A 17,306-nucleotide genomic window follows, 5' to 3' on the forward strand; every position below is an offset into this window, starting at 1 on the left:
AAAATATGTTAGAAAACTTTACACAGACAAATAAGTGGCTATATATGTAAATCCTAAATACATTACAGTATTTTATATCCATTTTGGTAATGGACTACTCCAGGAAGATGTAATTACAAAACTTTAAATTCAAGGAGTTCTAAAAATGTAAAGCAAAACAGGTCTTAAAAAATATAGGTTTGATGAAAAGAGAGATTTTTGTCTATTTAGACAAATCTGGTTAGTTTCTAACTACACTTCATTTCAGCACAATCATCACTCAGGGGACAATCATTTATGAGAAAGGGGAAATTAAAGTTTAAATTACCTTCAGAATTCTACCCATTATCACCCAATCAATACTGAAGTATATGTCATCAAGTATGCAAAATTACAGAATTTCAGTTATGAAATTTGGAGGCAAAAAGCATAATTATGTATAAAATCACTGACAAATTTAAGCTAGTATTATTAGCTTTAGGACATTTTTTGTATTATAACCTTAAAAGGATGGCAAACTAGACATCAGCAGAAATGCTGTTAAAGCTGTTGGGTTTTTTTTGCTCCAAGTTTTTCATATGAATGAAATAAAAGTTTAACAGTCTCTAAGTTAAATTTCACAGGTGAAATTGCTGCTCTCTGATTTAACTTTTGGGGTAAGACAGGGCAAAATCCAAGTATCATCCTTTCCATTTTTGTGCATAAACACAAATAAGAGTCAGTATCAATACAAATGACCACGTAAGGAGACAACGTGTTTAGTCAGGTTCTATAACACAGGATACTAGGACATAACTCTGCTACAGTAAATTCCCATTGTGTGTTTTGGAAGAGCAGCTTACATAGTATGGTGTGAAAAGCAGTAAAACACACATGCTTTTTGTGTCATTTAGCAAAGAAAGACAAGAAAGAATATATTGCCAAACTCCACCTGCTACTCCATCCTAGACCCAGTTGTCTATCATCCACTCAGTTCCAGTACTTCCAAATTCTCAATCTACCCCACTCAGTCTCAAGCCAAGATTAACTCCTTTTGCACCAACTCTCCTTTCTCTCAGCTAAGTCATCATTTTCCAGAAAAGTCTGATTTTTCTGACTCCACGGTTTAACCCATTTGAAGTCAAAGAAAATGCTGTAATACTGAAAACAATCAAACTAGAGATGGAAATTAGTGTTGTGGAAGATACATGTCAAGTGCTCTGCAAAGGTAATGAGAAACTTGCAAGAAAACAGATTTTAAACTCTGCCTGGCTTCCTTAGTTACTCGGTATACGATAATGTTGCTCTGATTACTAGTCAGGACAATAAAGTGCTCAAAGGCACTAAAATATGCATCTTGGGGGGAAATGCATGGACATTAAGATTTCCTGGGAGTTGGCCAAGGCATTTTTACATCCATAAGGACTGTCAACTTAAACTTAGTCTGTCACAGTTATTAAAAAAAAGGAAAGGAGTGGAATTCTTGCTTACAACTGGGTTTGGCAGAAACACATCTGTATACTCTGCCTCTGTGATCACACAGGCCTTTAATTAGGGACAATGAGTGTGCCCACAGAGCAGCACTAATGAAAAATTTATAAGGAGTCTATGATAGAGCTTCACAATCCAGCTTTACTAGGTTGTAAACACTCTTCTTACCCAAGCATTACTTTGTGTATCTGTGAAACATCTGAAAAATACTTTTCTTTGACTTACCAGGCTGTAGGGAATGAGTCATTTTATGTACAAGTATCTACAGTAGAACTTGGTACTTTCTTGCATTAACTGAACAATGTTCCAACTGGAACCTAAAAGAAGGTTGCCAATGTTCACTTTTCGAGGTTCTGTGAGGTGCTGGATGCTCTAGATCAGTTTGTCTGTGGAAGCTTCTCTCTTTGGCATGCTTCCTCTGTCCATTTAGTAATTTGCCTGGAGGTGAAGACGTAGCTCGTAGCTGACATTCATCTGGGGATCCTTTTAGCCAGGTTGGCCTCATTTGTTCTTGATTCACCTCTTTCTGAAGCTGCAATGCTAATAACCTATCCTGTTCTTCTTGTTTATGTCTCACAAAAAATAGACGTTCCAAATCTAACAGTTTTGGGGTGAAGAGGACTTGTTTACTCTTGGTCGGAGGAAACTTTGAGGAACATTTTCCTTCTTTTTGTAGAATAGCATGGATTGCTGACTGCTTCAGACAAAGATTCCTGGTTTTTTGCTCTGGAGATGTCCTTATTGGTCAGTAGGTGAGACTCCTCATTTTCTGTCACAGCTGTGTTATTTTTCAGTGTCTGTGTCACATCTGACACTGTACATCCACTCTCCGTTTCGCCATAAAAATTTAACTGCAGTTTCTCCAGAAGAGGAAACTCCAGCTTTAGGCTCTTCATGACTGATGACACATAACTCTCTTTCATGACTGATTTGTTTTGTTTTTACTTTGCCTCCAAGCTACCATTCTCCACCACTGGCACATAACTGAGGTCTACTTCAGTGACTGCAGTGAAGCTTCTGCATCTTGCTTTTGAACTTCAAGGCATATTTGAGGAGAAAGCGCTGGCATATCTTCCTCAACTTCTATGTCTTGCCATGTAGGGTTCTTCCCATCACCGCTGTCAGTTTCCTCGGACCTGGAGGTTTCCTGTCTTCTTCTACAACTTCAGACTGTGACGCTGACTCAAGTTGAGATTTTGGTGACAAATACTTCTGAATATCGCCAGTGTTTTTTCGTTTGCTCTTCCTTTTCCTTCGTGACTTGGGTGTGACTGGATTAGATTTTTTGGAATACGAGAGGAGAGCCGAGACACGTTCCTCACAGACATCGCTAATATTAAGGCTTAGCCTTCTTGCCAGCGCTTCTTCTCTTTTCAGTTCTTCTTCCATCTCTCTCTGCCTTTTTTCTGCCTGTCTCTTTTCCTCTTCTTCCTCCTCTGCCAGTAATCTCTGTATGTATTCTTCACTGGCTTTGTTTTCTCCCTCCTGAATGGCTCATCGCTCTGCCTCCTCCTTGCTTCTCTGCTTTTCATATTCTCTTCTTAACTCCCCAGGTTGACTTAATAGATGAACAGGGAGATAGTCATCAATGATTTCCTCTGATTGTTGCCCAGAGACTCTAAGCCGGGATTCCTCTGGATAGTGTTTTTGAATTATCTCCCACAGTTCCATATTGACAAGAGAATTTCTTCAGGTGTGGTACCGAGTCCACGAAGAGACCCGGCAGCGACAGAAAGGACAGCACAAATGTGCCTTCTCCACAGTCGATTTGAAGCATGCTTTACAGAGCGTGTGGTTGCAAGGCAGTGTCACAGGCTCAATGAGGATTTCCAGACAGATGTGGCACTGGCATTCCAACAAGGAAGGGATGGTATCTCTGAGTACAGCCATTCTAATATGCTATAAGGTGTATTCACATCAATACCAGAATTCCAGGATTGGGAGCTTCAAATGTCTTCTGTGGGCCAGGAAAACTGTACGACCCCAGAAGGCGGTGTGTTTGTCGGTGTTAAAGACAAGTATCCCAAAAGGAAGCAAACTAACCTTGACTGTTCCCAGGCACTGCCAACCGTTGCAGTAGGGCAGTGGTGGGCGCAGGGCTCCGTAGTGAGGCACAAGGCAGGCGCCAAGTTCCATTCCTCCCTGTTTGCAGGTGAGGCTTCTCCCTCAGTTCTGAGCAGCTAAGCCCGAGACTGCTGAGGTGCACAGGCCCCAAGCCACCACTCCACAAAGACCAAAGCTTCTTCCAGGATGCCGCCTCAGCAGAGGAACTTCCGTTTGACCTTTGCTGTGGGGTCTACTGCACCTGTGCACTTCTCAGGGCTCTGAGCCGACCCTCCTCTCTCTTGTGCAGTGCAAGTCGCCCTGGTGTGTCTGACTCTTTGCGACCCCGTGGACTATACAGTCCATGGAATTCTCCAGGCCAGAATACTGGAGTGGGTAGCCTTTCCCTTCTCCAGGGGATCTTCCCAACCCAGGGATCGAACCCAGGTCTCCCGCATTGCAGGCACATTCTTTATGAACGGAGCTATCAGGGAAGCCTAATCTTGGGGGCGGTGCTGTAGCAATCTCAAAAGGGCTAGTGAGGTCACAACGCTCTCCCTCTCGCCTTTTTCTTATAGGACACCAATCATTCATTGTAGAGTCTACCCTAAATACAGGATGATTTAATGTCAATTTCATGATTTCATGTAGTTTCATGCCACAGACCTTATTCCCCAAATGGTCTCATCACAGGTTCAGGGATTGCGGTTTGGACATGTCTTTTTCAGGACATATGTCAACCCACTATAGTGATAGGAGGGTTGGAAAACTAAAATGAGATGTTACCTTTTGTAGATCAGTATACAAACACATCCCTACATGCGTAAATATATAAATGCCTGCATAAGAAAGAATATAATATATTCTTGAACTATGAAATGCAGATAAAAACATTCAGCAGGTGTTTTGGGGTTGTATGTTTTGGGGAAAGCTTGCTTTTCTGCTCTTTTTTTATATTATTTATTTTTTACCTAGGGGAGATGTCTATTGTTCTTGCAAGTGTGTAAAACATAAAATGGCAGGGAAGCAAGTACATTCTTACTGCACCCCCATAAAAGCCTTTAGAACGGTAATATTTTTCAGGGACAGGAAGAGAGATGAGAGGTTGAGGAAGCCCCTTCCTCCATGTAACAAGAAAATTCCCCTCCAATAACAACCAAAATGATGAATATCGGGGCTTTAAATTTCTTGTTATTAAATTGGAGGAAAATATTGGACCTCAGTTTGACATTTTAAATTTTTAAATGGAGGATAATTGTGTTACAATGTTGTGCTGGTTTCTGCCACACAACATTACAAATCAGTTGCCACTATGTATGTGTATCCTCTCCCTCTCCACTCCCCTCCCCCTATCCTTCCCCTTTAGTTCATATAAAGCTCCAGTCTGGGTTCCCTGTGTTATATAGCAACTTCTCACTAGCTGTCTCTTCTACACATTGTAGTGTGTGTGTGTGTAGTGCTACTTTTTCAATTTGTCTCACCCTCTCATTCCCCTGCTGTGTCCTCAAGTCTGTTCTCTGTTCTGTTTCTGCATTCCTTCCCTGCTAATAGGTTCATCAGTGCCATTTGGCTAGATTTCATAGATATGCTTTAATTTACTATATTTGTTTTTCTCTTTCTGACTTACGTCACTCTGTATAACAGTTTCTAGGTTCATCCACCTCATTATGACTGACTCAAATTCGTTCCTTTTTATGGCTGAGTAATATTCCATTGTACATATGAACCACTACTTCTTTGTCCATTCATCTGTATATGCACATCTAGGTTGTTTCTGTGTCCTGGCTATTGTAAGTAGTGCTGCAGTAAACCTTAGGGTACGTGTTTCTTTTTGAGTTGTGGGTTTCTCAGGATATATGCCCAATAGTGGAATTGATGGGTCATATGATAGTTTTATTCCTAGTTTTTTCGAATCTGCATATTGTTCCCCACAGTGGCTGTATCAATTTACATTCCCACCAAAAGTGCAAGAGGGTTATCTTTCTCCATATCTTCTCCAGCATTTATTGTTTATAGATTTTTTTTTATAATAACCATTCTGACTAGTATGTGGTGGTACTTCATTGCAGTTTTGATTGACATTTCCCTAATAATGAGCAGTGTTGAAGCATCGTATCATGTGTTTATCGGCCATCTGTATGTCTTCTTTGCAGAAGTGTCTGTTTATGTCTTCTGCCTATTTTTTTGATTGGGTTGTTTGTTTTTTTCATATTGAGCTGACTGAGCACCTTATATGTTTTGGAGATTAATCCTTTGTCAGTTTTTTCATTTGCAATTGTTTTCTCCCATTCTGAGGGTTGTTTGTTTATCGTTTCCCTTGCTGTGCAAAAACTTTTAAGTTTTATTAAATTGCATTTGTTAATTTTTGCTTTTATTTCCATTACTCTAGGAGGTGGGTGCAAGAGAATCTTGCTACGGTTTTTGGCATAGACTATTCTGCCTATGTTTTAATAAAGAGTTTTGTAATTTCTGGCCTTACACTTAAGTCTTTAGTCCCTTTTGAGTTTGTTTTTATGTATGGTTTTCCAAAGCTTTGTGTGACCTGATGACAATGAGTATTATCAGGTGAGAGGTAGCAGTGGGCACTGGTTAGATGTGGGGCTCAGCAGGCACCTAGAGTCTGTTCACGTCTTAGTCGTGACTAAGCTTAGCCCTGCCCTCAGTGTGCCTCATTTCCCTGATGTTTAAAGTTGGGCAACAGTAGCTCCTCCTCATAGATTGTGGTGAGGGTTTAATGAGCAACTACAGGTTTAGCACTTACAACTGTGGGGAACCAAGGGAGTCAGCAATAATAATTAACAATTCTTAGAATTATCATACCTAAATTGGCCATTGGTGTTTCTATTCCCATTTTTATGTTTACATGGGCCTATATCATGACTCTTTGTGATTCTATGGACTCTAGCCCGCCAGGCTCCTCTGTCCATGGGATTCTCCAGGCAAGAACACTGAAATGGGTTGCCATGACCTCCCTGAAGTCATCTTCCTGACCCAGGGATCGAATCCCTGTCTCTTGGGTCTCCTGCACTGGCAGATGGGTTCTTGTACCACTAGTACCACATAGAAAGCCCACATTGATATTGCTCCAAAGAAAGCAGTTGTATAAAATAATAAGTAGGCTATCACCTCACTACCATGCTCTATGATGAACAGTTATATTTATATAGTAAAATGTCTCAGAAACAAATATATACTCAACCGTTAGGAATTCTTCTCCACAAATAAGATGGTTTCAGGGGTTTTGAATGATTTTTTCCTAAATGCATTTTTCATTTTTTTCTACAAATAAAGTGTCTTGGATAAGCCTTCTTAAGTGAATAATGCAAAAAAAAAAAAAAACACAGAAGAGAATAGGATGGGAAAAACTAGAGATGTCTTCAAGATAATTAAGGTATGAGGGGAACATTTTATGCAAGGATGGGCACAATGAAAGACAGAAACAGCAAGGGCCTGACAAAAGCAAAAGAGATTAAAAAGAAGTGGCAAAAACACATAAGAACTATACAAAAAAGATAGTAGTGACCCAGAAAGCCACGATGGTGTGGCTACTCACCTAGAGCCAGACATCCTGCAGTGTGAAGTCAACTGGGCCTTAGGAAACATGATTATGAAACGCCAGTGGAAGTGATGGAATTCCAGCTGAGCTATTTAAATCCTAAAAGATGACACTGTTAAAGTGTGGCATGCAACATATCAGCAAATTTGGAAAACTCAGCAGTGGCCACAGGACTGGAAAAGTCAGTTTTCTTTCCAATCCCAAAGAAGAGCAAGGCCATAGAATGTTCAGACTACCATGCAATCGAGATCATTTCACATGTTAGCAAGGTCATGCTCAAAATCCATCAAGCTAGGGTTCATTAGTAGGTGAACTGAGAACTTCCAGATGTACAAATGGATTTAGAAATGGCAGAGGAACCAGAGATCAAATTGCCAGCATCGATTGGGTCATAGAAAGAGCCAGGGGATTCCAGAAAAACACCTGTACTAAGTCGCTTCAGCTGTGTCTGACTCTTTGTGACACTATGGACCATAGCCTGCCAGGCCCCTCTGTCCAAGGGATTCTCCAGGCAAGAATACTGGAGTGGATTGCCATGCCCTCCTCCAGGGGATCTTCCCGACCCAGGGATCGAATCTGTTTTGCTGATGTCTCCTGAACTGGCAGGCGGGTTCTTTACCACTACTGCCACCTGTTAGCATATGAAGTGAGCACAGCTGTACCGTAGTTTGTACATTCTTTGGCATTGCCCTTCTTTGAGATTGGAATGAAAACTGAACTTAACCTATCCTGCGGCCACTGCTGAGTTTTCCAAATTTGCTGGCCTATTAAGTGCAGCACTTTAAGAGCACTCATCTTTACCTGGAATCCCATCACATCCACTGGCTGTGTTCTTATAATGCTTCCTAAGGCCCACTTGACTTCACATTCCAGGATGTCTGGGTCTAGGTGAATGACCACACCATTGTGGTCACTGGTGTGACCACACCATTTTTGGACGGTTCTTCTCTGTATTCCTAATATCTTCTGCTTCTGTTAGGCCCTTGCCACCTCTGTCCTTTATTGTGCCCATCTTTGCATGAAATGTTCTTTGGTATCTCCAGTTTTCTTGAAGTGATCTCTAGTCTTTCCCATTCTATGGTTTTCCTCTGTTTCTTTGCATTGTCCACTTAAGAAGGCTTTCTTATCTGTCCTTGCTATTCTTTGGAACTCTACATTTCCTTTTCTCTTTTGCCTTTCACTTCTATTTTTTCCTCAGCTATTTTTAAGGCCAACTCAGACAACCATTTTCCCTTTTTGCATTTCTTTACCTTGGGGATGGTTTTCATCAGCGTCTCCTGTAAAATGTTATGAACCTCCATCCGTAGTTCTTCAGGCATTCTATCAGATCTAATCCCTTGAATCTATTCGTCACTTGCACCGCATACCACAAGGGAACTGACTTAGATCATATTGAATGGCATAGTTGTTTTCCCTACTTTCTTCAGTTTAGTCCCGAATTTTCCATTAAGGAACTCATGATCTGAGCCACAGTCAGCTCCCGGTCTTGTTTTGCTGACTCTATAGAACTTCTCCCCCTTTAGCTGCAAAGAATACAATCAACCTGATTTTGGTTTTGACCGTCTGGTGATGTCCATGTGTAGAGTCATCTCTTGTACTGTTGGAAGAGGGTGTTTTCCATGACTAGTGCATTCTCTTGGCAAAACTCTACTGGGCTTTGCTGAGCTTCATTTTGTACTCCAAGGCCGAACTTTCCTGGTACTCCCGGTGTCTCTTGACTTCCTCCTTTTGCATTCCAATCCCATGAAGAAATGGACATCTTTTTCATGTGTTATTCTAGAACTTCTCTGGGAATGCTTCAATATCATGAGAACTCACTCCATATAATTTGTAAGTACTTACTCCTGCCTTGTCAAGCAAGATTTAATGATTATTTTGTAATACTGTTTTTAATATTTTAAATATTATAACTTGAAAATAATATCGTTCATTACATCTAAAACATTTGCTACCCTGGACAGAATGAAATGTGAGTACTGAGAGAAATTAGGATTCAGACATGTTCTGGAGGCTACAGGACTCAATGGGGAAATCTTTAGTGAAATAGAGTTTACACGACTAAGCACATATTAAAAAGCAGTTTCCCCCTTTATCTAGTTTCTCCTAACTTCCTATTGTTCTTGTTTTTGTTGTTCAGTTGCTAAGTCATGTCTGACTCTTTGTGACCCCAAGGACTGCAGCACACCAGGATTCCCTGTCCTTCACCATCTCATGGAGTTTGCTTAAATTCATGTCTGTTGAGTCAGTGAAGTAATCCAACCATCTCATCCTCTGCCACCAACTTCTTTTGCCTTCAGTCTTTTCCAGCATCAGGGTCTTTCCCAATGAGTCAGCTCTTCACATCAACTGGGCAACGTATTGGAGTTTCAGCTTCTGCATCAGTCCTTCCAATGAATATTCAGGGTTGATTTCTCTTAAGATTGACTGGTTTGATCTCCTTGCTCTCCAAGGGACTCTCAAGAGTCTTGTCCAGCACCACAGTTCAACGGCATCAATTCTTCAGGATTGTATTCAGACTTAAACTGAAAAAAGAAGGGAAAACCATTAGGCCATTGAGATATGACCTAAATCAAGTCCCTTCTAATAATACAACAAAAGTGACAAATAGATTCAAGGGATTAGACTGGTAGAATACTTGAAAAATTAAAGACAAAGGTTAGTAACATTGTACAGAAGGCGGTGATCAAAACCTTCCCCAAGAAAAAGAAATGCAAAATGGTTGTCTGAGAAAGCCTTACAAATAGCTGCGAAAAGAAGAGAAGCAAAAGGCAAAGGAGAAAAGGGGCGATATACCCATCTGAATGCAGAGTTCCAAAGAATAGCAAGGAGTGATTTTTTAAAAGCCTTCTTAAGTGAACAATGCAAAGAAAAAAGAGGAAAACAATAGAATGGGAAAGACTAGAGAACTCTTCAAGAAAACTAGAGATACCAAGGGAGCATTCCATGCAAAGATGGGCACAATAAAGGACAGAAATGGTTTGCACCTAACAGAAGCAGAATATATTAAGAAGAATTGAAAAGAATGCACAACAGAACTGCACAAAAGAAGGTCTTAATGACCGAGATAACCACGATGGTGTGATCACTCGCCAAGAGCCAGACATCCTGGGGTAAAGTCAAGTGGGTCTTAGGCAGCATTACTGGGAACACAGCTAGTGGAGGTGATGGAATTCCAGCTAAGATATTTCAAATCATAAAGGATGCTGCTGTTAAAGTACTCCACTCAATATGTCAGCTAATTTGGAAAACTCAAAAATGGCCACAGGACAGGAAAAGTTCAATTTTCCTTCCAATCCCAAAGACCAATGCCAAAGAATGGTCAAACGACCACACAGGTGCACTCATCTCACATGCTAGCAACGTAATGCTCAAAATCTTTCCAGCTGGGCTTCAAGTACACGAACTGAGAACTTCCAGAAGTGCAAAATGGAATTAGAAAAGGCAGAGGAACCAGGGATCAAATTGCCAACATCGATTGGATCATAAAAAAGCAAGAGATTTCCCGAAAAACATCTACGTCTGCTTTATTGACTACACTGAAGTCTTTAACTGTGTTCAGTTTGGTTCAGTTCAGTTCAGTTGCCCAGTTGTGTCCGACTCTTTGCGACCCCATGGACTGCAGCACGCCAGGCTTCCCTGACAATCACCAACTCACAGAGCTTGCTCAAACTCATGTCCATCGAGTTGGTGATGCCATCCAACCATGTCATCCTCTGTCATCCCCTGCCTTCAGTCTTTGCCAGCATCAGGGTCTTTTCTAATGAGTCAGTTCTTCGCATCAGGTGGCAAAAGTGTTGGAGCTTCAGCTTCAGCATCAGTCCTTCAAATGAATATTCGGGGACTGATATCCTTTACGATTGACTGGTTTGATCTCCTTGCAGTCCAAGGGACTCTCAAGAATCTTCAACACCACAGTTCAAAGGCATCAGTTCTTTGGTGCTCAGCTTACTTTATGATCCAACTCTCAAATCCATACATGACTATTGGAAAAACCATACTTTGACTATATGGGCCATTGTCAGTAAAGTAATGTCTCTGCGTTTTTATATGCTGTCTAGGTTTGTCATAGCTTTTCTTCTAAGGAGCAAGAGTCTTTGAATTTCATGGCTGCAGTCACCATCTGCAGTGATTTTGGAACCCAAAAAGTAAAATCTATCACTGTTTCTGTTGTTTCCCCATCTATTTGCCAGGAAGTGATGGGACTGGATGCCATGATCTTCGTTTTTTGAATGTTGAGTTTTAAGGCAGATTTTTCACTTTCCTCTTTTGCTTTCATGAAAAGGCTGTTTCCCCAGTCCTGTGGAAATTCTGTAATCAAATCCCACTGGCCTCCAAACTCAAATTCCGTGAGGGATCACAGTCCCTTTGCCTGATCCCCGGGTTGGGAAATCTGTTGTTGGTCCTAGAACTTTCTTAACAGTGTGAGAAGTTCTTTGGCATAATTGTTCTGCAGTTTGTGGATCATCTGCTTGGTGGCTCTATGGTGGCTAACATAGAGACTGGGGTGACCCAGGTCTGCTGAAGCCAGAGCCCCTGTCCATGCAGCAGGCCACTGCTGATCCATGCCTACACAGGAGACACCCATACACTCAAAGGCAGGTCTGGCTCAGTCTCTGTGGGGCCCCCGGGTCCTGGAGCACACAAGGTTTTGTTTGAGCCCTCCAAACTTCTCCGGTGGGTATGGGGTTTGATTCTAAATGCAATTTTGCCCCTCCTACCATCTTGTTGGGGCTTTGGATGTGAGGTATCTTTGCCTTTGCCTTTGGATGCGAGGTATCTTTTTGTGTGTGTGTGGGATCCAACATTCTCCTGTCGATGGTCGTTCAGCAGCGAGTTGCAATTCTGGAGTTCTCACAGGAGAAGATGCACACGTCCTTCTATTCTGCCATATTGTTGTTCTCACAACAACCTGTGGAAATTTTTTAAAGATATGGGAATGCCAGTTCATCTTACCTGCCTCCTGAGAAACCTGTATGTGAGTCAAGAAGCAACAGTTAGAACTGGACATGAAACAGCCAACTGGTTCAAAATTGGGAAAGGAATACCTCAAGGCTATATATTACCACCCTGCTTGTTTAACTTATATTCAGAGTACATCATGGAAATGCCAGACTAGATGAAGCTCATGCTGGAATCAAGATCGCTGGAAGAAACATCAGTAACTTCAGATATGCAGATGACATCACCCTAAGAGCAGAAAGCAAAGAGGAACTAAAGAACCTCTTGATGAAGGTGAAAGAGGAGAGTGAAAAAGCTGGCTTTAAACTCAACATTCAAAAAACTAAGATTGTGGAATCCGGTCCCATCACTTCATGGCAAGTAGATGGGGAAAAAGTGGAAACAGTAAAAGACTTTATTTGGGGGGGCTCCAAAATCACTGTGGACTGTTACTTCACCCATGAAATTAATAGACGCTTGCTGCTTGGAAGAAAAGCTATGACAAACCTAGATAGTGTGTTAAAAAGCAGAGACATTATTTTGCCAACAAACATTTATATAGTCAAAGCTATGGTTATTCCAGTAGTCATGTACGGATATGAGAGTTGGACCATAAAGAAGGCTGAGCACTGAAGAATTGACGCTTTTGAATTGTGGTTCTGGAGAAGACTCTTGAGAGTCCCTTTGACAGCCAGGCAATCAAGCCAGTCAATCCTAAAGGAAATCAACCTTGAACATTCACTGGAAGGACTGATACTGAGGCTGAAGCTCCCATACTTTGGCCACCTGGTGCGAACAGCTAACTTACTGGAAAGGACCTTGATGCTGGGAAAGATTGAGGGCAGGAGATAGGGATGACAGAGGATGAGACTGTTGGACCGCATCACTGACTCAATGGACCTGAGTTTGAGCAAAGTCTGGGAGATAGTGAAGGACAGGGAAACCTGGCATGCTGCAGTCCATGGGGTTGCAAAGAGGCAGACACGACTGAGTGACTAAACAACAGCAACATCACTTCCATAGTAAAGCAAGCCTGAGGCATTGCAGGATGGCTTTCCTGAGGAATCCAGAGTGAAGGAAGATCATCAAGCTATTTCTTTAATTCCTAGTCATTTTACTGCCCCTTAGTTTACCTTTTAGATTGATAGTGGGAGAAGCAGTTTCCCATAGAGCCCCCGCAGGAATCACAAACTCTTGATTTTGACACCAGACCCATTACCCCCTACATGACTATGCACTAGGATTTCATCTGCACCATCAGCTTCTTCAAAGAGAGAGGATAGGCAGTGAACACTACCTCAGTGGGCATAGTTTAGAAACATATAAAACTACAAGTTTTAAATTCTAGAAGGCCATCACCTGTCAAGGAGACCGTTGGATGATGACCTTTGGGGATCGTAAGAGGTAGATCTCATTCCTTTTCCTTAAGATGACTCTGAAAGATTGGTCTTCCATTAGTGAATCTGAGTGTGTCATCTGTCAATTGGAATAATGATGCCATCCTCCCAGAGTTGTTTTGAGGATAATGTAAGGTATGTAATTGTGTGAATGTTTCAGCTATAAATATATAAATACTATCTTGGGCTTCCCAGGTGGTGCTGTAGTGAAGAACCTGCCTGCCGATGCAGAAGACATAAGAGATGCAGGTTTCATCCCTGGGTGGGGGAAGATCCCCTGGAGAAGGAAATGGCAACCCACTCCAGTATTCTTGCCTGGAGAATCCCTTGGACAGAGGCACCTGGCAGCCTACGTCCATGGGGTCCCAAAGAGTCGGACACAACTGAAGTGACTTAGCACACCCGCATCTTAGACAAAATTCCTTTTGGCAACCTTCTTTTAAATCTGAAAATAGCTTCTTTTCCAGATTTCTCTAATAAAGTGACTATGGGACTGCTTTGATATGATTCCATGTGGCCTTGACCATTTTTGCACATATTTCCCAGAGCATGAGTACCCAAGATGTTCTGCAGTCAGTGTCCAAAAGTGCAGCAGCTGATGGGGATCTTGCTTTTTCTTCTCTCATCGATGTTGCCAATGTTTCTGAAAAGAGGTTGTACCAATCTGTCCTCCACCAGCAGTATATGAAGTTCTTGTAGCCCTACATTTTCCACTTAAAGAGGATGCAGTATAAACATAAACTCACTGATCAGATTTTCTTTCAAATTCTGGAATTATTCCAGGATATATTCTTGGGCACAAATACAAAATATGCTACTTATAGGGACATAAAATGAAAGATTAAAATAATCTAACATTTTAGTTCCAGGATATCAAATTAGCAAGCAATAAAAGTGTAAAATCCATCATGGATTCAGATCTACTAAAACAGGTTCTCTTGTCTTATGGTTGTGTGTGCTAAACACTAATAAAAAGATTGTAAATTGTAAAGGTCAACTAAACAGTAAATACTGAAAATATTCAATGTGTGTGCTCTTTGACAAAGCAGTTCCACTTATGGGATCTTGTCTTCCTGAGGCAGCCAGGGTAGACCCTTGCCATCATGACCCATCTGACCACACTGCTCAGGGTTGAACCATCAACATAGATGACTCAGTGTCTTCAGATCCCCTGACTCCTTGATTCAAAGGAGAAAATCTCTCTTACTGCTGCTTTCCCAGCCTTGATGAACCATCCACAGAACCACCACAAGTATTGATATGGAGTAGTGCTAGGTCCAGAGAAGGCAATGGCACCCCACTCCAGTACTCTTGCCTGGAAAATCCCACGGAGGGAGGAGCCTGGTGGGCTGCAGTCCGTGGGGTTGCTAAGAGCCGGACACGACTGAGCGACTTCACTTTCACTTTTCACTTTCATGCATTGGAGAAGGAAATGGCAACCCCCTTCAGTGTTCTTGCCTGGAGAATCCCAGGGACGGGGGAGCCTGGTGGGCTGCCGTCTATGGGGTCGCACAGAGTCGGACATGACTGAAGCGACTTAGCAGCAGCAGCGGCAGCAGTGCTCGGTCCCTACTTCTGGAGGGACTTGTAGATCTCTGATCTCATCCCTGTGTAGAAGAAATTTCTCTTCCTCTCCCTCTCCAGGCTCTCAGAAACCCTCCCTTCTGTAGCAGGTACAAACAGCCCAGTCCTCATATTGAGTTTAAGGTTTTACAAAGGATGGAAGAAACGTGGATGTAAGACAACTTCTGCTCCCAGCCCTGTCACAAACTTCCTTGGGGACAAGGGGAAGGAGCATCAAGACTGGCTCTTGCTGTAGGGAAGGTAAACATAGGGAGAACAGAGATGAACACTGCAGCAGTATGTGTCCTAACACATTTTGTACAGATCTGTCACCCACAACAAAACGTGCCCAGGCTGCCGATTGTATCCTTAACTATGGCAGTGGGCTTGGGGGGAAACCTCTCTACCACCTGTTTCTGGTGAGCAGCCCAAGCTTTTTTGTCACACATCATGAAGACAAGACAGCCATATCTCACTACCAGCACCTTGGTTCCTCTCCACATAGCTCTCCTAGAGTCAGGTTGCCTGATAAAATCAGGACACCCAATTAAATTTGAATTCCAGAGAACTAAAGACTGATTTTTAGCCAAAGTATGCCAAATATAATGTGATTTTGTTTATCTGAAACTGAAATTTAACTTGGTGTCCTTTATTTGTATTTGCTAAATCAGGACACCCTGGGTAGGAGACCGTGAATGTAACAGTCCCCGTTGAGCCCCCCAGAAGATAATCAGCACCAATCATCCATGTGAGTACCCTTTCTTGGATGTCCCAGCAGAATGACACCTCCAGATGACTGTGAGTCTGAGTGAAAGACATCATGTAGAGCAAAAATCACTCAACTGAGCCAAGTCAACACACTGAATCCTGAGAGATAATACATGGCTGTTATTTGGGGGAATTTATTAAGTAAAAATGAATATCCAAAACATACATTTTGGGTGTACTTTTTTCCTGTGGTCTGGAATCATTGACTAGGATAGGGATTCACTGGTTCTTGAAGGCTTGGTATAGTTTCGGCTATAGATTGCATGCCAGTTTATATGTGGGTATCGATCTCTGAATATTTCCATTCCTTCTTGAAGGGATTTCCACAGGAAATTTTCATGATGCATGTTTTTCACCCTACTCTTGGGATTTAGAACCTAATTCCAATCCCCCTCCACAACAAGAGCCTCCAGTGCAATCTCCTGTGTTAAGGATCTGAGAGATTGTTACTACAATTGGCTCCATATCCTCAAAGAGTTGCTTGGTGAGTAGGCAGTCAGAACTAGGGGTGTTTACTCACTTTGAAAAATGATTGTCAAAGGTTGTTTCCTGAAACACTCTTTTGCTACTGGGATGACCTTTGGCAAAAAAGTTACTTTCCTTGAACACGTATAGACAGAGCTTCTTCACCAGCAGCAGATAGCTCTACATTGCAGTGTTTGGCCTTTGTGACTGTCTCATGAAGCACTTTTTAAAAAACTTACTTGCTGCAATTGAAACAGTTGTATTTTTTTGGCTGCACTGGGTCTTCCTTGCTGTGTGCAGACTTTCTGTAGTTGCAGCAGGGGAGGGGGGACTACTCTCTAGTGCACAGTCTTCTCATTATGGTGGTTTCTCTTGTTGCAGAGCTCAGGCTCTAGGGCTCCCTGGTACATGGGCTCAGTAGTTGTGGAGACTGGGCTTAGTTGCCCGGTGGCATGTGGAATCTTCCCAGACCAGGGATTGTACCTGTGTCTCCTGCATTGGCAGGCAGATTGTAAACTACTGGACCACCATGGAAGTCCTCACGAAGCACTTTCAGTTGGTCAAGTCAGTACGATTCTGGGGTTCATTAAAAGGAAGCTCAATTGCCTACAAATCTAAGCCATTTTCCCCAATATCACCTTTATAAGTAATAGAATTGATGTTCTTTTTATTCTTTTGTCATAGTTCTTGGGTCAGAGCCCAGATGTGGAGAAAGGATGTATTTGGGGAACCTCTTAAACACAAAAACATTCTGTAACAGATCGTAGAACTAGTTGGGGAGCCATCAAGACTCAGAGGAGGGAAGAAGAGCTGTGGACACAGCCCTGAGAGCAAAGCAAACATGTGCTCCATAAAGGCAGCTTGCTTCAAGAGTTTTGAAGGGGAAGGGTCTGGGCTGTGTGTTCCTCCTTCCAAAGCCACTAATCAGGTAAGTGATTCCCACAGTAGAGAAGTCAATTAATAGAGAAGCTAGAAATGTTTTGGTCATAGATGTCCCTCCTCATGGAAGAAAGTATCAGGAATGGATAATAAGAATTTCCCAAACAGAAGCCAATTGTATAGGGAATCAACCAGATTTCTTTCTGCCTATTAAATGATTATATTATTCTAGGCCTGCCTCCCTGAAG

The 17,306-nt window shown here is 42.1% G+C and overlaps 1 pseudogene; it reads right to left on the bottom strand.

Annotated features, from left to right (window-relative positions):
- Positions 1–1,624: 1,624 nt before the first annotated feature.
- LOC138986453 (E3 ubiquitin-protein ligase RNF168 pseudogene) lies at positions 1,625–3,339 on the bottom strand (annotated as a pseudogene).
- Positions 3,340–17,306: the final 13,967 nt, after the last annotated feature.

This window comes from Bos mutus, chromosome X (assembly GCF_027580195.1).
Source record: "Bos mutus isolate GX-2022 chromosome X, NWIPB_WYAK_1.1, whole genome shotgun sequence".
Taxonomy (NCBI): domain Eukaryota; kingdom Metazoa; phylum Chordata; class Mammalia; order Artiodactyla; family Bovidae; genus Bos; species Bos mutus.